Consider the following 27,783-nt stretch of genomic DNA (forward strand, 5'->3'; position numbering starts at 1 on the left):
CCACTGCTGAGTTTTCCAAATTTTCTGGCATATTGAGAGCAGCACTTTTATGGCATCATCTTTTAGGATTTGAAATAGCTCAACTGGAATTTCATAATTCCACTAGCTTTGTTCATAGTGATGCTTCCTAAGGCCCACTTGATTTCCCATTCCAGGGTGTCTGGCTCTAGGTGAGTGATCACACCATCGTGCTTATCTGGGTCATGAAGAATTCTTATGAGAAATCTACTTTTAGCAAGAGGTAGGTGCATAAAGAATTGCTGTGAGGCAGTTTTTGCATAGAGTCAGCAAAAGTGCTTTGAAAAATAAGATTAAAATATACATTATATATAAATTCAGTATGATCACATTTATCAAAAGCACCAGCTGTTTTAAATAAAAATAATAATAGCTAACATTCATTAAGCACTTACCATGAGTTATTTCTTGCTTTGGGTTCTTTTAGTGGCTTAACTCAGTCCTTTTGATGGTCCCATCAGTTAGGATCATATTTTCCCACTTTATGGATGAGGAAACAAAAAAGTTCAAGAACTTGCCCAAGAACACAGTTAAAAAATTTAGAGAGAATATTATTTAGGTGATCATTCAAATCATATTTCTCTTCTATTTTATTTCATCATGATTTTTGATTATTAGAAATGCAATTTATTGCAGATAGGTATAATTTGTGGTTATAATTTTATTTTTGCTCTATTTCAGTGCCTTTTGTGTGATTAGAGCAAAATTCTTGAGACAGTAAGCATACAAGTTCTTTTCTAATGACACCTTAACATGCATTATTATTGCATTTTATGCAAATAATTTAGATTGGATGATTTTCCTATGTGAGTTTCACTAATTGCATTTACTTGCCACATATTATACTTCAACATTTTCAGTTCATGTTGGCATTAAAAGTCCACTGAAAACACAATTCAGTACTCAACTCAAAACACAACTTAAGCTAGATTCATTAGGTATAAGGAGCCTGAAAACCTGAACTACAAGGAAAACTAAGGAATAGAAATCTAGAGCCAGGTTTCAGACAGCTGAAGTTTTCGATAAAAATTCCTTTACAAGGTCATTGTTTGTATAGTTCTTAGCAAAAGCATTTTTCATGTTTAGAAATTGTACCTAAACTTTCACATAAGTGTGTATTTTGTGTGTTGAGTTTTTGTTAGCTTTAAAAACAAGATCATTTTATTCTTTTATGATTGCCTTAATATCTCTCTTGCTTGATGTTTTCTGTTATCATATTGTTACTATGGCTGCTTATTTAGAAAAAGACTATTGAAAGCATGACTTCTGAAGGTACCTTCAGAGCATAGTAAGTCCTCATATCTATAGGTAATTGGTTCTTTGGAAATAAAACATAGTGATTGGAAATTAATCTAAGTTCTAAATTCAAATATTAAAGTATGTATTTTGAAATTTTTGATTGGATTAAGAATAAATAACATGAGATACGCCCTCTTTTACAAAATATTGGAGGATAGTTGATTTACAATGTCTTGTTAGTTTCAGGTGTATGGCAAAGTGAATCAGTTACACACACACACATATATTCATTCTTTTTTAGATTCTTTTCCCATATAGGCCATTGCAGAGTACTGAGTAGAGTTCCCTGTTTTAGTTATCTATTTTATATATAGTAGTGTGTAAATGTTAATCTAAATCTTCCAATTTATCTCTCTCCTTGACCACCTTATCCTTGGTAACCATAAGTTTATTTTCTATAGAAGTCTGTAACATGACTTCCGTTTTCTGGATAAGTTCATTTATACTCCTTTTTTTTTTTTATAGATTCCATATAAAAGTGACATATTTGTCTTTTTCTGTCTGACATCACTCAGTATGACAATCACTATCTAGGCTCATCCTGTTGCTGCAAGTGGCATTATTTCATTCTTTTTTGTGGCTGAGTAATATTCCATTGAATATATGTCCCACATCTTTATCTGTTAATCTTCCAGTGGACATTTAGGTTGTTTCCATGTCCTGGCTATTGCACATAGAGCTGCAATGAACATGGGGTGCATGTATCTTTTCAGATTCTGGTTTTTTCAGGATATATGCCCAGGAGTGGAATTATAGGATCACATGGTAGCTCTATTTTTAGTTTTTTTTTTTTTTTTTCATCTCCTTCATTGGCAGGAGGGTTCTTTACCACTAGTGCCACCTGGGAAGTCTCTGTTTTTAGTTTTTTTTAAGGAACCTCCATACTCTTCTCCATAGTGGCTGCACCAATTTACTTTCCCACCAACAGTGTAGACAGTTTCCCCTTTCCCCACACACTCTCCAGCCTTTATTATTTGTATATTTTTTGATGATGGCCATTCTGAGTGGTGTGAGGTGATACTTCATTATAGTTTTGATTTGCATTTCTCTAGTGTTAATGATGTTGAGCACTGAGCATTTTTCATGTGTTTGTTGGCCACCTGTGTGTCTTCTATGGAGAACTGTCTATTGAGATCACCTGGCCATTTTTTGATTGGGTTGTTTGCTTTTTTGATATTGAGCTGCATGGACTGTTTGAATATTTTGGACACTAACCCCTTGTCAGTTGCTTCGTTTGCAAATATTTTCTCCCATTCTGAGGGCTGTCTTTTCAACATATTTATGGTTTCCTTTGTTGTGCAAAAGCTTTTAAGTTTAATTAGGTTCCATTTGTTTATTTTTGTTTTTTATCGTTATTCTAGGAAGTGGATTGAAAAAGATCTTATATCAGAGAGTGTTTTGCCTATGTTTTCCTCTAAGAGTGTTATAGTTTAGGTCTTTATATGTTTGGGTCTTTAATCCATTTTGAGTTTATTTTTGTGTATGGTGTTAGAGAATGTTCAAATTTCATCCTTTTACAGGTATCTGTCTAGTTTTCCCAGCACCACTTCTTGAAGAGATCATCTTTTCTCCCTTGTGTATTGTTGCTTCCTTTGTCATAGATTAGGTAACCATAGACATATGGGCTAATCTTTGAACTTTCTATCCTGTTTCATTGATCTATATTTCTGTTTTTGTTTCAGTAACATACTCTTTTGATGACTGTAGCTTTTAGTATAGTCTGAAGTCAGGGAGCCTGATTCCCCCCAGCTTCATTTTCCTATTTCAAGAAAAATGGGCAGAAGATCTAAATAGACATTTCTCCAAAGAAGATATACAGATGGCCATGAGGTACATGAAAAGATGCTCAGCATCACTAATTATTAGAGAAATGCAAATCTAAACTACAATGAAGTATCACCTTATACTGGTCAGCATGGCCAACATCAAAAAATCTGCAAAGAATAAATGCTGGAGAGGGTGTAAAGAAAAGGGAACTCTCCTACACTGTTGATGCGGAAGTAAATTGGTACAGCCACTATGAGAATGGCATGGAGGCTCCTTAAAACACTAAAAATAGAGCTACCATAGGACACAGCAGTTCTACTCTTGGGCATATATCCAGAGAAAAATCATAATTTGAAAAGATACAAATACTCCCAATGTTCATTGCAGCACTATTTGCAATAGCCAGGACATGGAAGCAACCTAAATGCCCACTGAAAGATGAATGGATAAAGATGATGTGGTACATATATACAATGAAATATCACTCAGCCAGAAAAAGAATAAAATAATTACATTTGAAGCAACATGAATAGACCTAGAAATTTTCATACTGAATGAAGTAAAGCAGATAAACAAATGTTATATGATATGTGGAATCTAAAAAATGGCATAAATGAACCTATTTACAAAACAGAAATGGAGTCACAGATATAAAAAGCAAACATGGTTAACGGGGGGAAAGGAGAGGGAAGGATAAGTTGGGAGATTAGGAGTGACACATACACAGTATTATATGTAAAACTGATAACTAATAAGAACCTATTGTATGATACGGGGAACTCTATTCAATACTCTATACTGAATGATCTATATGGCAGTAGAATCTAGAAAAGATATATATCTAGGGTAGATATATAACTGATTCACTTTACTGCAAAGACTAATACAACACTGTAAATCCATTATACTTCAATAAATTAAAAATTAATTTTAAAAACCTGGAAAAAGATAAAATCTTCCACTTGCAAGGAGGAAGAAAAAGAAAATTCTTTGAAAAAATCATAAGTGGTATCAAAATATTTATTCTTTTGAGTAGGCTTGGCTGGAGAACTAGCCTTCAGTCATTATCAAAGACAGAAATGTTTCTTACCCAGGAAATCAGACAGGTCAGCTCATGTAGGTATGTGCATGCGTGTGTCTTCTAAAAGAGTTCTGAAGTTGCCATGAAAAATGAAAGCATTTCTGGAATTAGTGTCTGACTCCTAATATAATTCTTTTGAAGAAATATTCATTTGGTCATACAATTTACAAATATGGTAGTTGAGTCCATTTCATTTCCTTTAAAAAGTACTTTACAGTGTAGCTTTTTGGTCTGCTCTATTTCAAAGTCTGATTACACATACCCAAGCCTCAAAAACTTCCCTACTTGGTGGCCTCCATTCAGTCCCAGCTACATAAGAATGGTCAGCACCAGAAACTGTGAGAGCTGTATGCAGAAACTGCTTCAAAATTCCATTGGTTAGTTTAACCTTCCTCTCTACCTTTTGTCTTTCAGAGTCAATCTGACCCAGGATCCTGGATTTCAGAGTTAACCACCAATGATCATATTGTCTGCATTTATGGTTTTTTCTTTGCTCCCAAATGTTGACTTGTTCATGGGATTACACATTATTTTATTTCCTCATCAGATTACATGTTTATTTAGTTTATTTTAGTTCCTAAAATCTTAGAACTTCCCACGCACACCTCTGGATCTGAAGTTCTTTGACTTCTTTATGAATAAAAGTTCACGGCCCTGCTGTGTTCCTAGGCCTCATGAAGCCCAGAGCCTTGTTCCCACACCAAGATGAATGCTGATCGTTAATTCAAAACCTTAATGGCATTTATTCCTAGAAATATGACTGAAGCTCTTTTTTCAACTTTCCACGTCTCTTTCTCTGTTTCATGATGATTTGAGAAGAGAAGTATGTGTCTTACACCATCTGCACTGTCTTCTCCTCACTGCTAGTTGCTTAGGCCAAAAAGCCTGTAGCTTCCTTTAGAAACAAAATAAAACCCAAATTTCCTAGTAAACTCTACAAACCCTATGTGAGGGTCTCTTCTTCTCTTCAACCTGTCTCCCTCCATCCTTCCCCTTATTCACTATCCTCCAGCCACTCTGACCTCTTCTGCTCCAGGAACAGACTAAGCTTGTTCTCAAATTTAGGATTCTAGGTTCATGTGTCTTTTGGAAATACTTGATTTTCGGATTTCTGCATGGTTGCCTCTTCTCAACATCCAGACCCCAACTCTCGCCTTCTCTACCCACCGTTGGTTCCTGCCCCTCATCGCTGGTCTTCCTTTCTCACATAAATCAGAAGTAAGCCAGATAGCTGCTTTAACACTTTTTGAAGCTCTTGAGGCCTCTTCTTCCACAGAATTCTGAAAATGACAACCTAGCTAGTTTTCTTCCTGTATTTGGACTTGCCCTGATTTTTAAAATGTTTCTTGGCTTCGTGCATTGAGCTCCTTAGCTAGTGTCTGGTTCATAGAATTTGGACAGTTTTCTTGAATTCTGAACTTCCTTGGTTATAAACACTGTGTGGGTTTGTTTACTTAGCTGGTGTGAGCAATCGGGCTGTACCACGGCATCGAGTCCTGCATCTTCCCTTCATCCTACTCTGGCCCTGGCATCTAGCCCCTCAGCTAGGAAGCAGGAAGAGTCAAAGCCTTAGGTGTCATCAGCAGCTTTCTTACCCAACACAAGAAATGTCTCTGTCATTTCCTGCTACAGGGCCATCCAGCTCCTCTGAGCATAACTCTGGGAACCTGAAAATCTCTGTTTCACCAGCCAAACCATAGCTACTCGTGAAACTCTAAGACATCCTAGAGACTTCGTCCTTATGTTTGTCTCTAACTGTTTCCTGGAAACCTCTACAGAATGATTCTAATTCTGCATCTTAGATCACATAGTATAAATTCCTGTCACATGCTGACCATCTGGCTATGTGGTTAAGTATGAACAGGATAAATTTATAACGAGGATAAGATCATAAGGGGAAGAAGGCATGGAACCGAGAGGTAAGGGATCAGCCTAGATAAGCAAGAAAAGCAATTACATCAAGATCACAGTGTCATGGTTTGGCAATCAAGGGGCCATGTCTCCCTTCTCATCATCTGCTGATGCTGTTAATTTTCCCCTGAGAATTCAGGAATAAACAAGCGTGCTACCTCTGAAAGGAAAGAGGCTCCCAAGAAGCACTGAAGGGAGAAATGAGGAACAAAAAGCCTTAAATCTTTCTAAAGGTGATTTGTGACATCCTCAACACCTGCTCTCTCGTGTAGAAAACCAATTACACACTTATTTTTTTTTCAATTACACTTTAATGTTTCTATTTCCTGCAGATTGGAGCCAAATCACTTTGAGCCTCAATTGTCTCTGATCCCTGTCCCCAAAGAAATTTCTCAAGAAATTTCCTAGCTGAGTTCTTGTAACACAGCTTTTTTTTTTCTTTCTTTTTTCTTTTAGGCCTCACTATGCATCATGTGGGACCTTAGTTCTTCAACCAGGGATCAAATCTGCTTCCCCTGCATTGGGAGCTTGGAGTCTTAACCACTGGACCATTAGGGAAGCCCCCAATGTAGCTTTTTAATATTTTTCCTTTGGAAAGTCAGACATCTGTCTATCTTCCCTTATTCCACCACTGTGACATTTATTGAGGCTAAAATGTCAAGTTTATACCTATCCCTCGAGGTGTTGTGGCCCAGATGTTGGTGGTCTCTTTCCTTCTCTGATGGTGTCATTCCTCACATGCAGGACCATTTTTACCTCAGACTGAAGGGTCTTGGGACACAGTTTTCCCGAAACATGAATGCTAGCACACAGCCTGTGGTCACCCACTCAGCTTAGAGGGTTTACATGCATCAAAGAATCTTTTCTAGGCTTACTTTTCTTCCTCCTCCATGGTTGGTTCCTTGACTTTATTTTCTTGCTAGTTAATCTGTCCTTTCACCTTGTAGCATGAGACTCAATTTTCTTCTTTGGTCCCTTTAAATCCCCGGAAGAACTAATTTCTCTCAGAGGGGCTTGAAACCCAAGGGGCTTGAAACCTTGAGGTCAAAGTGAAGCTTCTCTCCATGGTCACCTAAATAGTGATGGAGGATAGAACTCCCTAGAGTGTGGCATTGGCAACTGTGTTGTTAGTCTTCTCTCTGCTTTAAGAATGAGATTCTAATCAGTCCAGTTTGTAAAATATTTCTAACTCAATCCTTCCATCCTGAATATCTTCTGTCTTATGTTATATTTCCACTCTTCTTCCTTCTTTTCTGCACTGCAACCCTGCTTGGCAGTGATTTTGCTTTATCATCTATGAGTTCCAACTTGCAGCCCAGGGAGCAAGTGAAAGAATGTACTTCTCAAACCTCTCAATTGCTTGTTCATCAGCATCTGCCCCTTCCTGCCTCAGCATCTTTTCCCAACCTTACTCTGGGGTGATTCAGCCTCCTTTTCTGGAAAGCACTTGCATTTTGTCAAGCTGTAAGAACACATATCAATAGCCAGTAGACTCTCTCTTTTTCTGGTTTGATGTGATCCACTTAAACCAACACACCTCTACTTCATTATAATTCATCTGGATCCAGCCAGAAGAAATAGTCTCCCCTTCCTTCTTTTTCTCCTACACCACCTCACCTTTACCATGCACACTGTTCCAAGGTCAAAAACACTGAAAGACTAAGGAAAAATTCCATAGAAGTAATGTTTTTCTTCAGGAGTCTAAAGAACTGGAGTGATTTCCTAAGAAACTCACAAAAGATTAGCTGCAGGATGTCTCAATGAAACTCTTTATACTCTGGGAATTACACATCAGTGGTTGAATTTATGATACACCTAAGGTCTGCATCTTGTCACATGAGACATTTCACAAGGAGAAGAGAAATTTTAAAAAATAAAATTGATGAAGCCAGCAGACTTCCCTCAGATGTCATCACATTATCCCATCTCTCAGTCCCCAGCTCCAGGTCCCCTTAGTTTGTATCTGCTCCATCTCCCCACTCTTCCCTTCTTCAGACACTGAGACAAAACTCAACATAGTTACTAAAGCAACTTTTATTTTGACAGCTTTAGTATTTCATCATTAAGCCTTCATTTCAATGGAAAATATCCTCCCACGCCCTTGACTGAAGATGCCTTTCTCATTAAGCCCAAGTTTTTGCCTCTTCTTACATAGCACATGCATACACAACCCACCTGCTTCGGGTTACTGTCCATCTGTTCTTTGAGACAAACCCTGTTGCATGTAAAAACAAGTTTTTTTTTTCTTTTTATGGACACTATGTTTCTGTGCAAATGGAATTTGTAATCCAATTGGGTCATCATTTTAGACACACAAAAAAAGAAGTTTCAAGAACTTCGTGACAATTGATTTATGGAATATCCTTGTTATAAAAGAATAATAAATTTATTTGTTTTTAAGGAAATATTTCTGATAGACAATAGACAGTTTTGATTTTTTGATATATAATCACTGGGACTGTAAGTTCAACAAAAAAGGGAGTTTCTTCCTTCATTGAGACTCTCAAGTGGAGCTGGAAGTCATGCAGCCTGTAGGCTTGCAGAGCTACTGGGACTTTGGGAGCGTCTGGCATGCTCCCAGGCTTAGGCCCCTTTGAGGATTCGAAAAGGAACACATGGACCCTCTTCCAAGCACATGCCTCCAGAATTCTTCATTCTGTATCAGCAGCTCTTGTGTCCTCTGAGGTCACAAATCAAAGGTAAAGAACATTTGCTTTAGTCCAAGTCTTCATTTAAATTTTTTTAAATTAAAAAATTGGAGTATAATTGCTTTATAATGCTGTGTTAGTTTCTGCTGCGCAACAGTGTGAATCAGATGTATATATACATATACCCCCTCTCTCTTGAGCCTCACTCCCACCCTTCTAGATCATCACAGAGCTTCAAACTGAGCTTCCCGTGCTATGCAGCAGCTTCCCACTAGCTGTCTATGACAAAGAAACTGAAGCTCATAGAAGCTCACTGACTTCTTTAGAGTTCTAGTTACTTAAGCCTGTGTCCTGAACACAACTGGAGGTTCCTACCCAGGTTAAGTGTCCTATTCAGGTTTAAAGCCTAGGAATCATGTTATTAACACAACAACCATTTCCTTACTCTAATAGATTGTGTTTTCTTATGTAAAGAATATGTTTGGCTATTACATCTGCTTATTTTTTATCAATGAATACATTTATAACATTAAATTTAATCACCTTTGCAGTAAAGGATACTGTATCCCCAGGGGTTAATTGGTCTTCTACAAGTCAGTTATCTATGCAGAAATATTCAGAATATTTTTCAAATGTTAGTCGCTCAGTCGTATCCGACTCTTTGTGACCCCATGAACTGTAGCCCGCCAGGCTCCTCTGTCCATGAAGTTCTCTAGGCAAGAGTACCGGAGTGGGTTGCCATTTCCTTCTCCAGGGGATCTTCTGGGCCCAGGGATTGAACTCCGGTCACCGGCATTGCAGGCAAAGTCTTTGCCATCTGAGCCACCAGGGAATAGCCTCTTGCTTTACCTTGTCCTTTGTGTTTCAATGATCTTGGAACTTAAGCAGGTGTTCATTACTAAAATTATTATTTTCATTTGTAATTTAATCTTATTTTTAAAATTTTATTTTTTAATTGAAGTGCAGTTGATGTACAATGTTGTATTAGATTCAGGCGTACAGTACAGTGATTCAGTTATTTCTATTCTTTTTCAGATTCTTTTCCCTTACAGGTGATTATAAAATATTGAGTATAGTATATTATTCAGCCATGAAAAAAAATAATGCCTTTTTCAGCAACATGAATCGATCTAGGGGCTATCATACTAAGTGAAGTAAGTCAGACAGAGAAAGACAAATATCATATGATATCACTTGTATGTGAAATCTAAAGAAATGTTACAAATGAACTTATTTACAAAACGGAAATAGACCCACAGATTTAGAGAACAAACTTACAGTTACCAAAAATGGAGAGGAGGGAGTACATAATTTTATTTTATAATAAAGAATTTAAAGAGACCATAAGGCCTGCAGATTGATTTTGCTAAAGGCAGCATTGATTTTAATCACCTCTGAGACTGTCGGCTCTGCTTTTCACTATTGGATCACATCAAGTGTTAGAGGAAAAGAGTGTTTGGAAAAGTACTCTAAGAAAAATGAGGTGAAAATTAGAATTTCACAGCCTTTCTCTCTTCCGTTATGTACATAGTCTAATTCCTGTCTCGCTAACATGAGGTTGCACAGTGATTTAGGGCCACTTTAATCATTTTAATGTTCTCGCTCAGTTGCAGGGGAAAATGAAATAGCTGAGTTTATGCTAAAAATAAACCTCACAGCTTTGCTGGATTGCACAACCTTGAGTGTAAACAACTGTCCCCCCTCTTGGAAACTAATCCTGCCTGGCTTTTGACTTTCCCAAGAGATTGCTCTAATAGATTTTTTAAGCTGCATGTTGAATAATTGTTTCCACAACCAGCACAGATTGGTTTTCTCAAAAGAAAAAATGAAAATGAAAGTTCTATCCAATTAAAAAAGAGCTATTAATACTCTGCTGGTCTGGAAAGGAAAAGCCTGTGCTTCAGAAGCCTGTGCCGTTTATCACAGAAACAAATTTTCACAGCCACGGAAGAGTGGGGTGAGAAATTAGAAGTTTTATGAAGAACTAGAAAACAGACACTTCAGCTCTTTTTAGTTGGCCTGGGGGAGAATATTAACATCCCTGGCAGAGGGGAGCAGATGCCTTCACACCGGCCCCAGCAACTTTCCACCACAGGGAAGATGGCTCAGCACAGAGTGGCCTGAGTTCACCCTGGGTTCTTGGTTATTAAACCACATACACACAGCTGGCCATGTCATAGGGCGTCTAGATTTAGAATATTCTTTATTTTATGATCTGATAGATGTTCCTTTCAACTAAATAATGTATTGCCTTGTGAACAAAATGTTTTGGAATTTCTGATTGTTAGAGAATCGAACCATTTGGCATTTCTTTTAACACTTTGCAGTTTTAAAAAGTTTATTTATTTATATATTTTTGGCTGCATCAGGGCTTAGCTGCTGCATGCGGGATCTTTCCTTGTGGTGCGTGAATTGTTCGTTGAGACATGTGGTCGTCTCTCTAGTTGTGGAGCAAGGACTCAGTAGTTGCGGTGAATGGCTTAGCTGCTCTGAAGCATGTGTGATCTTAGTTCCCTGACCAGGGATTAAACTTGCATACCCTGCACTGGAAGGTGGACTCTTTAACCCTGGACCACCAGGGAACTCCCACCATTTAGTATTATTAAGCCCAAGTCAAGGAAAATGCCCGTGTGAATTTATATTCAAGCTTTAAGGGTTGGGGTCCAGTCAAGTTGTTAATGCTCCCATCAGTGCAGTTCTAGTCCACCAGCCCATTTCTTAACCCTTTGGTGCAAACAGACCCAGAGTCCAAGAAGGATAAACACAGCAGTATCAGTGTAAAAATCAGGGTGAGTGAGGACTTATGTTTCTCAAATGTGGTCCCCCAACCATCTACATTAGACTTTTTTCTTGGTTTTTGTTTGCTTGTAAAGCTAATTCCTGGACTTTATCCAAAATCCAAAGAATCTGAATATATGAAAACAGGTACAAACAATACATAATTTTAACAAACACACTGTGGGAATCTCATAAAGAAAAGAAGGACTACCACCCTCAGGTAAAAGGTAGGGGGACAAGCAATGAGAAAGCCCAGAAATGTGGACAGGCCTTTGTGTCCTGCCCTGAGATGGTAGAGGTTTCTGGATCACAAAATGGGCCCTGCAGCTCCTGTGTCATGATTTTATCATTAGTAGAAACTTTGAATGCAGCAGAAAGTGAAATAAAAATATTTTACCCATTTAGGTCTTCATGAGTATTTTATTTTAAATTCATTAAAAAGAATGGAGTGCCTTTCTGATAACTATATCCCTCAAGGAGCCTAAAATACATTTCAAATTTGAAGGTAGATCTACTTTTATGCTAATTTAGACATTACAAATGAAATCTTTATGATAAATACACTATTGAAATGTAAATATTCATTGAGTATGCCAGCTAAGTAACTTCATTCGTATCCAACTCTTTGTGCCCCTGTGAACTCTAGCCCACCAAGTTCCTCTGTTATCGGAATTCTTCAGACAAGAATACTGGAGTGAGTTGCTGTGCCCTCCTCCAGAGGATCTTCCTGACCCAGGGATTGAACCTGTGTCTCTTATGTGTCCTGAATTGGCAGGTGGGTTCTTGCCACCTGGGAAGCCCAAATATTCATTGTATCAATTTCAAAATCACATGAGTATTCATCAAGATACAGCATAGGCTGAGCCATGAAACAAGTTGCAGCACATTTCAAATATCTGAACTCTTAGGAGTGTATTCTAAATGGACAGATACCTTCTCTACACTGCCTATATATATATATATATATATATATATAATTATTATTATTAATATATATAAAAATGTAACTATAAAATCATCATCAGATACTCAGAAAAGGTGGATAAGAAACAGGATATTTACAGTCTTGACTTTTCTCCTCAAATTACTTGTTAGTTATAAAGGGAAACTACAGAATTTAAAGTGAGGGATCATGACAGATACTGCACTCATCAGTCACCAAAGTTAACATGTCCAACTAAAGGGCAAAACAACACAATGCTCCTTTTGTTGTGAGGCAAAAAGGAGGACATAGTAAAAAGAAGAACTGGTCATACCATGAGATGGTGAGGATGTGAAGCAGGTGGAATCCTTTGCTGTTGGTATGAAAGTACATGGTTACAATGACTGTTTTGGAAAATTGCAATGTGCTCTCAAAGTTGAACGTGGGAATACTGATACCCTAGCAGTTTCACTTCTCAGTAAATATCTGCCAAAAGATAGGTACATAGTAGATATCTTAATAATAGCTCCAAACTGGAAATAACCCAAATAAACAAGTGGATAAATACACTTAATGTTTAAACAACATTAAACTGTTATACCATGAAGCATTTTAAAATTTATTTATTTATTTTTATTATTATTTATAAATAACAATAAATTTATAATATATTTATATATTATGTAAATATAATAAATTTATTAATATGATGGAATTATTATTTCATTTATTATTATTATATTATTTTATTATTATTATTATATAAACAATAAATTATTATTTATTTTTATTATTAGTTGGAGGCTAATTAATTTACAATATTGTAGTGGGTTTTGTCATACATTGACATGAATCAGCCTTGGAGTTACATGTATTCCCCATCCCGATCCCCCCTCCCACCTCCCTCTCCACCCAGTTCCTCTGGGTCTTCCCAGTGCACCAGGCCCGAGCACTTGTCTCATGCATCCCACCTACCATGAAGCATTTGTACTATGTTATACCATGAGGAGCCTGGTGGGCTACAGTCCATGGGCTTGGGAAGAGTTGGACATGACTGAGTGACTAAGCACACAGGCTTAAACTTCCTTGCAGCTAATTTGGTAAAGAATCTGCTTGCAATACAGGAGACCAGGGTTCAGTCTCTGGGTTGGAATGGTCCTCTGGAGAAGGGAATGGTAACCCACTCCAGTATTCTTGTCTGAAGAATCCTGTGGACAGAGGAGCCTGGTGGGCTACAGTCCACGGGCTCACAGAGTTGGACACAACTGAGTGACTAAACACACACACCCAAACTGTTATACCATGAAGCAGTTAATTACTGTTACATAAAACAGTATGAAAGCATCTCATCAACATAAATGGTAAGTGATAAAATACACAAAAAACTATGTTTTATACAATTCCATTGTCATAAGATCTAAAAGTCAGCAAAGCTAAGGCAGAATCTTAGAAATCAAATTGGCATCAACTTTGGGGAGAGGGAAGTTCTCTTGGGGATGGGGAATGAGGGAAGTCTCTGGGGTTCTGATAGTATTCCTATTTTTTATTCAGATGGTGATTACATAGATGTGATCTCGTTGTAATAATTTAATGAGCTATTCACACAAGATGTGCACATGTCTCAGTTGTATGTTACTACATATAATAAGCAAATAAGTAGGTAAATCCATGTTAAAAATTCTATCAAAAGACAAAAAGTCCAAAATATAGGTATAAACAGTTTGTGATGTGCATAATTTAACATGATAAAGATATCATTCTTTTCAAACCAGGTTATAAATTCAGTGTATTTCTTGGAAATATTTTGGAAGAACTTTTTGAAGAGTAGAACAAACTGGTTAAGAAATCATATGGATGAAAAAAGAGTCCATAAACGATAAAGATTATGAGTAAGAGGAGCGAAGAGGGAAACTCACCCAAAGATGTATGAAGACATTTCATAATGCCATTGCAATAAAATAAAACAAAATAGTATGATTTTGGCATGGGAACAAAAAGATCAATGGAATGCAATATAGACATCAGAGTCTTGTTTGTTTAGGAAGTTGTATGGGCTCAATCTCTACATCATCATTAACAACAAAATCATATTTAGTAGATAACTTTATGGGATTTCCTTATATGGAGAAAAATAAAATCTCAGAACATATAAACAAAACTAATCTCCAGATGGATTAAAGTCCTAAATCTGGCAGCTAAAATTAAAGAATACTAGAAGACACTAAAGGACAATATATTTATGACATTACAGTTGAGAAATGTTTTATGGAGAAAAAGAGGACACTCAATGAAAAATGAGTGAATCCACTACACAGACGGTTGAAAGCGGACGGACGCTTGGAGGGGTAACCAGTATGTGGGATAAGACACCCAAACATCAAGAATCCGAACCAAATGAGACAAATGTGGAAGTTTCAATAGTGAAATTCAGCAGGGGCAAAATAAAAAGGGTGTCCTTGAGCACATCTGGTGGGAATGTAACCTGAGTTCGGATGTTGTGGAGCCCAATCCCACTTTAGTTAGTGAAAACAATGGGATCTACCCAATAACAGGTTCTTCCAGAAAACCACCCCGCAACCCCATCTCTCCGGGTTGTGTCTATATCCTAGGACATTCACCAGCTCACTAGCAGCAAGATGGGAGTGATGGTGGGGAATGAAGAGGAAAATAAAAGACAGAGTCTACCTTACAGATGACTGTCTGAACAGTACAGATGACTGACTCCCTTTTGGCACCTGAGTTCCAGGTGGGGAAGGGGAAAACAGAAAGCATTGTTATTTACAAACATTCTTACTCATCCTTTATCTTACTGCAGAGACAACTCATGTTTAGAGAGAAATCAAAATAATGACAATTTTATTTAACTGTACAAATTCTGTGTTTCTCTGAGAAAAAATGAACTGTTACTATCCCTGTGAACTGGTAGCTTTCCCCACATACCCAAAGCTACAAACATTTAAAAAATATCAGTCACAGTCCTTTGGATCTGGCTCTGGATATCCTGTTGCCAGTTGGTCTTGTAGAACAGCGGTTCCCAACCTTTTTATCATCAGGGATTATTTTCATGGAAGACAGTTTTTCCACAGCCTGAAGAAGGGGATGGTTTCGGGATGATTCGAGGACATTACATTTATTGTGCACTTTATTTCTATTATTATTATGTCAGTTCTGCCTCAGGTCATCAGGCATTAGATCCCAGAGGTTGGGAACCCCTGCTAGAGCCTTCGTTTCCTGAATTGTGGCTATATAGGTAAATTATCTTGCAAAATACATGTAATTCAGATAATAACATAGTGGATTTATAAGTAAATATTTTAGCCATGAGCCTCCCACACCAAGCCAGTTTCTTTCTTTTTTTTTTTGTTAGTTGGAGGCTAATTACTTCACAACATTTCAGTGGGTTTTGTCATACATTGATATCAATAAAAAATTGTTAAGACTAGAGAATGGATCACTTAAGGCAGAAATTTGATTTTTCATATGGTTCATCAAATGTGTTACATTAAAGGATTCATCAGGTATGAAAACACAGCATTCGGTTTTAATTAAGCCCAGGTACTTCCCTGAGATGCTGTAAGGTGTCAAGGGCCTTGTGGTTTTTGTAACACCACCTTTTTCATCATAGAAATACCAGAATTCAATAGGCTAATAGCCTGGTTACCATAATTTAAAGCTTGGTGAGTGAGTTATTAAGGCTTCAATTAATAGCTATGAAATAATCACAATAATAGCATCCAGTTTATAAAATTGGATGGAGGTTAAATCAAATAATTCATGCACAAGACAACATATAATAACCTTTCAATACATATCAGCTACTACTTGGGGATTTTGTTAAGAATATCCTGGATATTTTCTGGATTCTTCTTAGTATCTTACCTATACCTGAAATGGATTTATTTATAGTCACCTCTGTGAGTCATGAAGACTTACAAGCTTCTCCTGACACATTTCAGGATAACAATTTTTCCTAATCTACTCTCCAAAGTCTTTTATTTTTTCATTCTATATCTCATAGTTATTGAAAGTTATTTTTCCCAGGCAGATTTTTTGAAAAGCAAATACAGGAAAACTTTGAAATGTTTGGTCAATATTAAGGAAAAATACAGTTTTCTGATCATAGTCAGTGTATTTTTATCAGTAGTGAAAAAATATGCCAGAGGTTGAATAAATATGGCTTTTCCTAAGAACTGTAACAATTCCAATAAATGTTTTATTACAAAAGCTTCTGCGCATACTCTTTAATCTGGAAAGTGGCCACATGAGACAGCTGACCAGATTCTTCCTGTCATCTTGTACAGTCACTTAATGTTCCAAAATTAAAATAGGAAGTGGTAACTTAAGTAATAAGTAATCTGAATCAAAGAGAACTTATTCTATCAAGAGCTTTCCTTTATTCATGGATGTAAACTTGATAGGTGTTCTTGTGGGACAGGAGAATTGTACTGTTTGTAGAAACAGAATGAGTTAAGCAATTTTAAGAAGAATTTAATAGATTAAAGGGTATGTGTATGTGCCTGTGTGTGTTTTAATCTTTCAAAATGGGAATTAGAAGATTGATGGGTAAATGGCTTCAACAAACCATATGGGGTGGCTTTGCCAAGACTATCCTTTGTGCAGAGCAATGTCACAGTGACTCTGAACTTCTTTGATGCTATTGAAATCTTTCTGTTTGCACTGTGTCATTCTTGCAAGTTTTGTCTTTCATGGGCATTGTGTTTGCTCATGGAAGAACACACTGGAAATACCTGTTCTGGGATAGGGATTGTGTTGAATTGTAGGTGTTTATGTTCACTTGTTTCCCTGAAAATGCCACCTGGATAAAGTGTCTGCTGAAAAAGCTATAACACTGCATTTTCAAAATAAACCAGCTCCTTGTTCTGAAAAACTTCTTTGCCTTTGTACATGTCAAGCCTACATCACTCAAAAATTCTTTATCCATTCTTCATCTTTATATCTCATTACTTTCTACAGTTGTGTGATCACCCCACTCTTAACAAGCATCATTCTTCCCTAAGAGCTCCACGTCATGGATTGAACTGTGTCCTCCAAGAAGATGTGTTGAAATCCTAAGCCCCAGCACCTCCATGTATAGGCTTACTGCTGATGCAACTCATTGAGAAGATTATCCTAGAGCAGCGTGGCCCTAACCCAACATGAGTGGCATCCCTGTAAGGAGAGGATGAGAAGATGCAGACACAGAGGGGAAAGAGAGATGGAGGCAGGGAATGGGGCTGTGCTGCCACAAGTCAAGGAGTGCCTGGGTCCCCAGAACCTTGTCGGGTGAAGAGCCTGTTGCACTTGGCTCTTCAAGGGGAGCAGGGCCCTGCCAACACCTTCTCCAGCCTCTGACTTCCAGATAGAGGGAGAATGAACACCTGTTATTGGGAGTCATATAGGTCGTGGTGCTTGGTTTCAGCAGCCCCGGGAAATAAACACAGTCCACAGGGAGGGGGCCTGTTAGGACATCTGCCCTTGGACCCTCACTGCCCAGCCCAAAGATCAGAGTGGAATGATGCTCCACGTTTACCTCTGTTTTGCTTCTACTAGATTGTAAGTCCCACAAGGCCAGAGACTACACCAGATTCATTTCAGTCACCCCTGGAGAAAGTGCCCTCCCCAGATGGGCCTTGAATTTCTTGTTAAATGAGGATATAAAGAGTCTTAATTTTTATGTTCTTCATAATAGTGCATTTTATTGCCAAATAAAGTCATGGGTAGGTAATGGAAGCAGTCATACCCAGGAAATCCTGTTTAGCTCTGTTTACATAATTTCCTTAGTTCTGTCCCCAGATAGTGGAGAACTTCATCTTTATGACTATTCCCAGAATATTGAAAAAAACAGGACAGTTCACTCTGGGGCTGCTCGTATCTGTGAGGACATGCAGGGTTCTCACAGTCCTCAGCTGGGTCATCGCTAGTCAGTGTCTAAACCTGGACAGAAATGTCCACGTTTAGTTTATGTTAGCAAACCCGTTGCTTCCTGAGAGTGCTTCCCTTGCCCCCATCAGCCCTTTCTCAACAGGAAAGACAACAAACAGCCCTTTTATTGCCGTGGCTGCTAGCAGTCTCGGTGGCACAAGAAGCTCACTTGAGTTTATTACTCACTAGTAATAATAGCAAGAGGAACAAAAGAAGATCCCCAAGGATGAAGCCACACAGTGTCAGTATTATCATTATTCAGAGACCAGAAGCCACAGCATTGCCATTACCATAAACATCTCTTTCTTATTGGCAGATGTTTCACTTAAATAAAAATAATCAGGATTTGGGAAGATTCACCTTGGCAGCAGCTAAAATGCTAATCTCCTTGTGTCCCAGTTGTTACTACAGCTGTTCTGGAAAATGCATTTGTGGAGGGGTGGTTGTAGGGGGAAGCTGGGCAAGCCTGATGAGCTGTTCACAGCTCCATACATGGGAGGAGGTTTGGGGTACTTTTAATTCCCTCATAATGTGCATAAGTATTTCTTTATTTCTTAGTCTTCTACAATCCCTCCAAAAAGTGCTGGTACTAAGAGGAAGGTAGTAGGAATTTTACAGTCCAATCACCTTATTTTGAGTTCCTTGTGCTTACATGATGAGTTTAAGGGGATATTATCCTTTCAGTTATCAAAAACTATTAATATCATAGAAATATTTGCAATAAAGAGAAATTTGCTCATGCTTATTATGTTAAGAGTCAGTAGGGTGCATGCACCCCACCCCAATGCTCATTGCAGCACTGTTTACAGTAGCCAAGACATGGGAGCAAGTCAAATGTCCATCGACAGAGGAGTGGATAAAGAAGATGTGATTCATACATACAATGGAATATTACTCAGCCAGAAAAGGAACAAAATAGTGCCTTTGTAGAGACGTGGATGGACCTCGAGATTGTCATACAGCGTGATATAAGGCAGAAAGAGAAAAACAAATACGGTATAATATTGCTTATAAATGGAATCTAGAAAGTTATAGTAGAGATGAACCTATTTTCAAAGCAGAAATAGAGACACAGATATAGAGAACAAACCTCAGGTTACTAAGTGGGGAAGGGGGAGTGGGATGGATTGGGAGATTGGGATTGACATATATGCACTACTCTATACAAAATAGATAACTAATAAGGAATGAACTCTATAAGACAGGAAGCTACTTAATGCTCTGTGGTGACCTAAATGGGAATGAAATCTGAAAAAGAGTGGATATAGGCAAATATATAGTTGATCCACCTGGACTTCCCTGGTGTCTCAGTCGGTCAAGAATCTGCCTGCAATGTGGCACACCTGGGTTGGGAAGATCCCTTGGAGGAGGGCATGGCAACCCACTCCAGTATTCTTGCCTGGAGAATCCCCATGGACAGATGAACCTGGCGGACTATAGTCCATGGGGTCGTAAAGAGTTGGACACAACTGAGCGACTAAGCAGAACACACAACACACAGCTCTATAGCAGAAACTAACACAATGTTGTAAAACAACTATACTGCAACAAAAATTAATTAAAAAAAGAGTCAGTGAGTTGTGGCTGGGCTGAATGAAGCTTCTGACCGCAAGGGCAGGGTCTGGACATGATCCATAAGGAGCCTAAGCGCCTCCTGTCTCTGCCCCTCACCCCTGCCCGCCCTGTTCTCTGTAGACCAGAATGCCCCTCTATGCTCTCTCAGCACGACAGCCCTGAATGACTCCCCTTATTCCCGAATCTCCATACTTCCTGTGTCCAAGTTCCACCACGAACTGAGGCTAAGCTTCTGTGCATCTCAGCCCAGTTCCTGAGAGAGTCAATCCCAATAGCTCAGTTTATGGACCAGATGGCCATTTCATCCAAACAGCAAACAGGACAGCAGAGCCCCAAAGTGTTCCCTGGTCTGTGGAGAGGAGGCCAGGGAGAGCAAGTAGGCACCTGCAGTGGACTATGGAAAGTGCTCTAAAGATGTTTAGCAAATATAATCCTTTCTGATTGCAAAGTGTAGTAGACAGAAGTTGCACACTGACCTGGTGAAAGCATTGATTTATCCAGCAATTGCTTCAACATTCTAATATAACGTTTTCTAAAACCTGGAAAAATTTACATTTTGTCATTATAAGAACAAAGTGTAAATTTATAAATCAGGGATAGAATCCTGTTTTCTTTAGTATTATTTCACTTGCTAATTAGCATTTATATTATTTCTGTAAAAACCGATTAAGCAATTCTCATGATGCTTGACTATTAAGATTCATCTGGTATAGAATTTTCCTTCTCTTGCTTCTATAAAAGTCATAAATCCACAAGTTACTTTACAGTTCCTGAGAAAATTGTAGTCATTCCCCTTAGGAAAGTAATTTCTTCTATATATTATGTCTTCACCTATTCATTTTTCTCTCTGCTGCCATTATCCAACTCAGTTCTGTGCCTGTAACATCAGGATTTATAATCACTGCTCTAGAAGAATGTTTTACTTGATTAAACTCTGTTCTTCCTGAAATCATCTAAAGTAATCCACTCAGAACACAAAATAGTGATTCTGTTTGATTTATATGCTGCACACAGAAATAAGAGTGGATGTACAATACATTTTAAAAATTAATTTACAGAGATTCAGAGTATTTGAGTATGAGTGTCTAAATGAAAGAGGTCACCTTTAAACATTATACCAACCAGAATGTAAAGCAACAAAGTACATGTTTATAAAAATAGGAAGTATAGACAAGTTATGCTTCCTCCAGAGTTTATTAGTGTATGAAAGTGAAAGTGTTAGTAGCTCAGTTGTGTCCAACTCTTTGCAATCCCATGGACTGTAGCCCTCTAGGCTCCTCTGTCCATGGAATTCTCTAGGCAAGAATATTGCAGTGGGTGGCAAGTCCTTTTTCTAGGGGATCTTCCCGACCCAGGGATCTAACCCAGGTCTCTCACATTTCAGGCAGATTCTTTTCCATCTGAGCCACCAGGGAAGCCCTTCAGTTCAGTTCAGTCACTCAGTTGTGTCTGACTCTGCGACCCCATGAATCGCAGCACGCCAGGCCTCCCTGTCCATCACCAACTCCCGGAGTTTACTCAAACTCATGTCCATCGAGTTGGTGATGCCATCCAGCCATCTCATCCTCTGTCGTCCCCTCCTCCTCCTGCCCTCAATCTTTCCCAGCATCAGGGTCTTTTCCAATGAGTCAACTCCACGCATGAGGTGGCCAAAGTATTGGAATTTCAGCCTCAGCATCAGTCCTTCCAATGAACACCCAGGACTGATCTCCTTTAGGATGGACTGGTTGGATCTCCTTGCAGTCCAAGGGACTCTCAAGAGTCTTCTCCAACAACACAGTTCAAAAGCATCAGTTCTTTGGTGCTCAGCCTTCTTCACAGTCCGACTCTCACATCCATACATGACCACTGGAAAAACCATAGCCTTGACTAGACGGACCTTTGTTGGCAAAGTAATGTCTCTGCTTTTTAATATGCTATCTAGGTTGGTCATAACTTTCCTTCCAAGGAGTAAGCGTCTTTTAATTTCATGGCTGCAATCACCATCTGCAGTGATTTTGGAGCCCAAGAAAATAAAGCCAGCCACTGTTTCCACTGTTTCCCCATCTACTTCCCATGAGGTGATGGGACCAGATGCCATGATCTTAGTTTTCTGAATGTTGAGCTTTAAGCCAACTTACTAGTGTATAATTTGTACTAATAACTAGCAGAGAGAAAGAAAACCTGAACCATGGTTTCAGGTATGTAATGCATGTTTTGCTTGTTATTTTATCTAGTAGGTACCTGGCATCTTTATGGTACTTAGTGTTTATTGAAGGAGTATAGGTAGATTCTTTCATGGCTCAGTGGTAAAGAATTTGCCTGCCAACGCAGCAGATGCAGGTTTGATCCTTGGGGCAGGGAGGTCCCCTGGAGAAGGAAACAGCAACCCACTCCAGTATTCCTGCCTGGATAATTCCAGGGACAAAGGAGCCTGGTGGGCTACAGTCCATGGGGTCACAAATGAACTATACATGACTTAGTCTATTTAGGAGCTTGATGGGAACAGCACAAACAGAAAAAGCCTAGGACAGACTTTCTATTAACATCCATCTGCATTGTCAAATAATGTATTCAGGCAGACTATGCCATCAAAGTGGGACTGAAATTTAGAATAGGATCCTAGGGTTAATAGAGCCTGTGTCAGTGTAGGAAGTGGTGGGACAAAGACCCTCATCCCTGGAACCTGGATGATGAAATCGGGAATAAGGGCCCAGGTTGGCAGAAAGTGCCATTAGATGTTCACATTCACAAGAGGCTAGAGAAGGCAGAACCAAAATAAATAAATAGAAGATGGCGGAGGAGTAGGACGGGGAGACCACTTTCTCTCCTACAAATTCATCAAAAGAATAACTGAACGCAGAGCAAACGTCGCAAAACAACTTCTGATCGCTAGCTGAGGTCATCAGGCGCCCAGAAAAGCAGCCCATTGTCTTCGAAAGGAGGTAGGACAAAATATAAAAGATAAAAAGTGAGACAAAAGAGCTAAGGACGGAGGTCCGTCCTGGGAAGGGAGTCTTAGATGGCATTGCTTGGGGTAGGGACCGGGCCTGAGTGCCCTGAGGACAATCGGAGGGAGCTTCTGTGAGTTGCCAACTTGAACTGTGGGAGACCAAAAGAGAGAGAGTAAATTAACCGGCCCGAATACACTGCCGGCCGTTCGCACAACAAAGAGACCGAGAAAATCCAGAGAAGAGCTCGCAGGCTGCGGACCGGCCCAGCCCCGCCGGAGGCAGGAGGCAGGGGGTAGGGGAAGGTCGCGGCGAGACACAGGGCGCAGGCACCCTACCGGCGCGGGTGGGGACTGGGGCTGGGGACGCGGAGGGCAGAAGGCGCAGGCACCCGACTGGCGCCAGTGGAAACTGACACTGGGTCCGTGGAAGGGAGTGGGCGCGCCACACCTGGGGAGAGTGCGCCCACCAAGCCCCTGGCTGCCTGGACCGCTCTGACGGGGAAGGCACAGAGAGCAGGCGCAGCTTTTCGTTCCGCGCTTTTGTGGAACACCCAAGGGCTGGAACCTCGCGCAGCGCGGGGCGCGCTCCATATAGAACAGCCGGAAGCCTGAGCAGCGCAGACGGAGAAAACAGCGTCAGCCCCTCCTGGCAGCGCCAGCCCATCCCCGCGGCGCAAGCCCCTCCCTGCAGCACCAGCCCCTCCCCGCAGAGCGACGGAACTAGCTACCTGAATAAGAGTCCACTTCCGCCCGCCTGTGTCAGGGCGGAAATGAGGCTCTGAAGAGACCGGCAAACAGAAGCCAAATAAACAAAGGGAACCGCTTCAGAAGGGACTGGTGCAACAGATTAAAATCCCTCTAGAAAACACCGACTACACCGGAAGGGGCCTGTAGATATCGAGAAGTGTAAGCTGGAGGAGCTATCTGAAACTGAGCCGAACCCACACTGACCGCAACAGCTCCAGAGAAACTCCTAGATATAATTTTACTTTTCTCTCTCTCTTTTTTTTTCTTTTTTATTTTTTCTCTTTTATTTTCCTTTAAAATCCCCTATTACTCCCCCATTACTCCTTAACATTCATTTCCATAGATTTTTACGATTTTTTTAATTAGGGGAAAAAAAATTTTTTTTTTTCTTTCTTTTTTTTTCTTTTTTCTTCTTTCCTTTTTCTCTTCTATTTTCTATTTTTCTTTTTCTCTTATTTCTTTTAAAGTCCTCTAGTACTCCTCTACTACTCTTTAATTTTCATTTTCAATACACTATAACCTTACAAAAAAAAAAAAAAGAAGAGAAGCCCTATTTTTAAACCGAAGACTATTCTCTCCCAATCTTGACTCTGTTTTCTACCTCAGAACACTTCTATTTCCTCCTTTCCCCTTCTCTTCCCAATCCAATTCTGTGAATCTTTGTAGGTGACTGGGTTACGGAGAACACTCTGGGAACAGACAGCTGCGTAGATCTGTCTCTCTCCTCTTGAGTCCCCCTTTTTTCTCCTCCTGCTCATCTCTATCTCCCTCCTCCCTCTCCTCTTCTTCATGTAACTCTGTGAACCTCTCTGGGTGTCCCTAACAGGGGAGAATCTTTTTGCCATTAACCTAGAAGTTTTCTTATCAGTGCTGTATAGTTGGAGAAGTCCTGAGACTACAGGAAGAATAAAACTGAAATCCAGAGGCAGGAGACTTAAGCCCAAAACCTGAGAACACCAGAAAACTCCTGACTACATGGAACTTTAAGTAATAAGTGACTGTCCAAAAGCCTCCATACCTACACTGAAACCAACCACCACCCAAGAGCCAATAAGTTTTAGAGCAAGACATACCACGCAAATTCTCCAGCAACGCAGGAACATAGCCCTGAACATCAACATACAGGCTGCCCAAGGTCACACCTAACACATAGACCCATCTCAAAACTCATTACTGGGCACTCCATTGCTCTCCAAAGAGAAGAAATCAAGTTCCATGCACCAGAACACTGACGCAAGCTTCCCTAACCAGGAAACCTTGAGAAGCCAATCATCTAACCCCACCCACTGGGTAAATCCTCCACAATAAAAAGGAACCACAGACCTCCAGAACACAGAAAGCCCACTCCAGACACAGCAATCTAAACAAGATGAAAAGGCAAAGAAATACCCAACAGGTAAAGGAACATGAAAAATGCCCACCAAGTCAAACAAAAGAGGAGGAGATAGGGAATCTACCTGAAAAAGAATTTAGAATAATGATAATAAAAATGATCCAAAATCTTGAAAACAAAATGGAGTTACAGATAAATAGCCTGGAAACAAAGATTGAAAAGATACAAGAAATGTTTAATAAAGACCTAGGAGAAATAAAAAAGAGTCAATTAAAAATGAATAATGCAATGAATGAGATCAAAAACACTTTGGAGGGAACCAAGAGTAGAATAATGGAGGCAGAAGATAGGATAAGTGAGGTAGAAGATAAAATGGTGGAAATAAATGAAGCAGAGAGGAAAAAAGAAAAAAGGATCAAAAGAAATGAGGACAACCTCAGGGACCTCTGGGACAATGTGAAATGCCCCAACATTCGAATCATAGGAGTTCCAGAAGAAGAAGACAAAAAGAAAGGCCATGAGAAAATACTCGAGGAGATAATAGCTGAAAACTTCCCTAAAATGGGGAAGGAAATAGCCACCCAAGTCCAAGAAACCCAGAGAGTCCCAAACAGGATAAACCCAAGGCGAAACACCCCAAGACACATATTAATCAAATTAACAAAGATCAAACACAAAGAACAAATATTAAAAGCAGCAAGGGGAAAACAACAAATAACACACAAAGGGATTCCCATAAGGATAACAACTGATCTATCAATAGAAACCCTCCAGGCCAGAAGGGAATGGCAGGACGTACTGAAAGTAATGAAAGAGAATAACCTACAACCTAGATTACTGTACCCAGCAAGGATCTCATTCAGATATGAAGGAGAATTCAAAAACTTTACAGATAAGCAAAAGCTGAGAGAATTCAGCACCACCAAACCAGCTCTTCAACAAATGCTAAAGGATCTTCTCTAGACAGGAAATGTAGAAAGGTTGTATAAACGTGAACCCAAAACAACAAAGTAAATGGCAACGGGACCACGGGTAATCAATAATTACCCTAAATGTAAATGGGTTGAATGCCCCAACCAAAAGACAAAGATTGGCTGAATGGATACAAAAACAAGACCCCTATATATGCTGTCTACAAGAGACCCACCTCAAAACAAGAGACACATTTTGAGTTTATTTTTGTGTATGGTGTTAGAAAGTGTTCTAGTTTCATTCTTTTACAAGTGGTTGACCAGTTTTCCCAGCACCACTTGTTAAAGAGGTTGTCTTTTTTCCATTGTATATCCTTGCCTCCTTTGTCAAAGATAAGGTGTCCATAGGTTCGTGGATTTATCTCTGGGCTTTCTATTCTGTTCCATTGATCTATATTTCTGTCTTTGTGCCAGTACCATACTGTCTTGATGACTGTGGCTTTGTAGTAGAGTCTGAAGTCAGGCAGGTTGATTCCTCCAGCTCCATTCTTCTTTCTCAAGATTACTTTGGCTATTCGAGGTTTTTTGTATTTCCATACAAATTGTGAAATTCTTTGGTCTAGTTCTGTGAAAAATACCGTTGGTAGCTTGATAGGGATTGCATTGAATCTATAGACTGCTTTGGGTAGAATAGCCATTTTGACAATATTGATTCTTCCAATCCATGAACACGGTATGTTTCTCCATCTGTTTGTGTCCTCTTTGATTTCTTTCATCAGTGTTTTATAGTTTTCTATGTATAGGTCCTTTGTTTCTTTAGGTAGATATACTCCTAAGTATTTTATTCTTTTTGTTGCAATGGTGAATGGTATTGTTTCCTTAATTTCTCTGTCTGTTTTTTCATTGTTAGTATATAGGAATGCAAGGGATTTCTGTGTGTTAATTTTATATCCTGCAACTTTACTATATTCATTGATTAGCTCTAGTAATTTTCTGGCAGAGTCTTTAGGGTTTTCTATGTAGAGGATCATGTCATCTGCAAACAGTGAGAGTTTCACTTCTTCTTTTCCTATCTGGATTCCTTTTACTTCTTTTTCTGCTCTGATTGCTGTGGCCAGAACTTCCAACACTATGTTGAATAGTAGTGGTGAGAGTGGGCACCCTTGTCTTGTTCCTGATTTCAGGGGAAATGCCTTCAATTTTTCACCATTGAGGGTGATGCTTGCTGTGGGTTTGTCATATATAGCTTTTATTATGTTGAGGTATGTTCCTTCTATTCCTGCTTTTTGGAGAGTTTTAATCATAAATGAGTGTTGAATTTTGTCAAAGGCTTTCTCTGCATCTATTGAGATAATCATATGGTTTTTATCTTTCAATTTGTTAATGTGGTGTATTACATTGATTGATTTGCGGATATTAAAGAATCCTTGCATTCCTGGGATAAAGCCCACTTGGTCATGGTGTATGATTTTTTTAATATGTTGTTGGATTCTGTTTGCTAGAATTTTGTTAAGGATTTTTGCATCTGTGTTCATCAGTGATATTGGCCTGTAGTTTTCTTTTTTTTTTTTTTTTTTGTAGTTTTCTTTTTTTGTGGCATCTTTGTCTGGTTTTGGAATTAGGGTGATGGTGGCCTCATAGAATGAGTTTGGAAGCTTACCTTGTTCTGCAATTTTCTGGAAGAGTTTGAGTAAGATAGGTGTACTTTCTAACACCATACACAAAAATAAACTCAAAATGGATTAAAGATCTAAATGTAAGACCAGAAACTATAAAACTCCTAGAGGAGAACATAGGCAAAACACTGTCCGACATAAATCACAGCAAGATCCTCTATGACCCACCTCCCAGAATATTGGAAATAAAAGCAAAACTAAACAAATGGGACTTAATGAAACTTAAAAGCTTTTGCACTACAAAGGAAACTATAAGCAAGGTG

Source organism: Dama dama, chromosome 5 (assembly GCF_033118175.1).
Source record: "Dama dama isolate Ldn47 chromosome 5, ASM3311817v1, whole genome shotgun sequence".
Classification (NCBI taxonomy): Eukaryota; Metazoa; Chordata; class Mammalia; order Artiodactyla; family Cervidae; genus Dama; species Dama dama.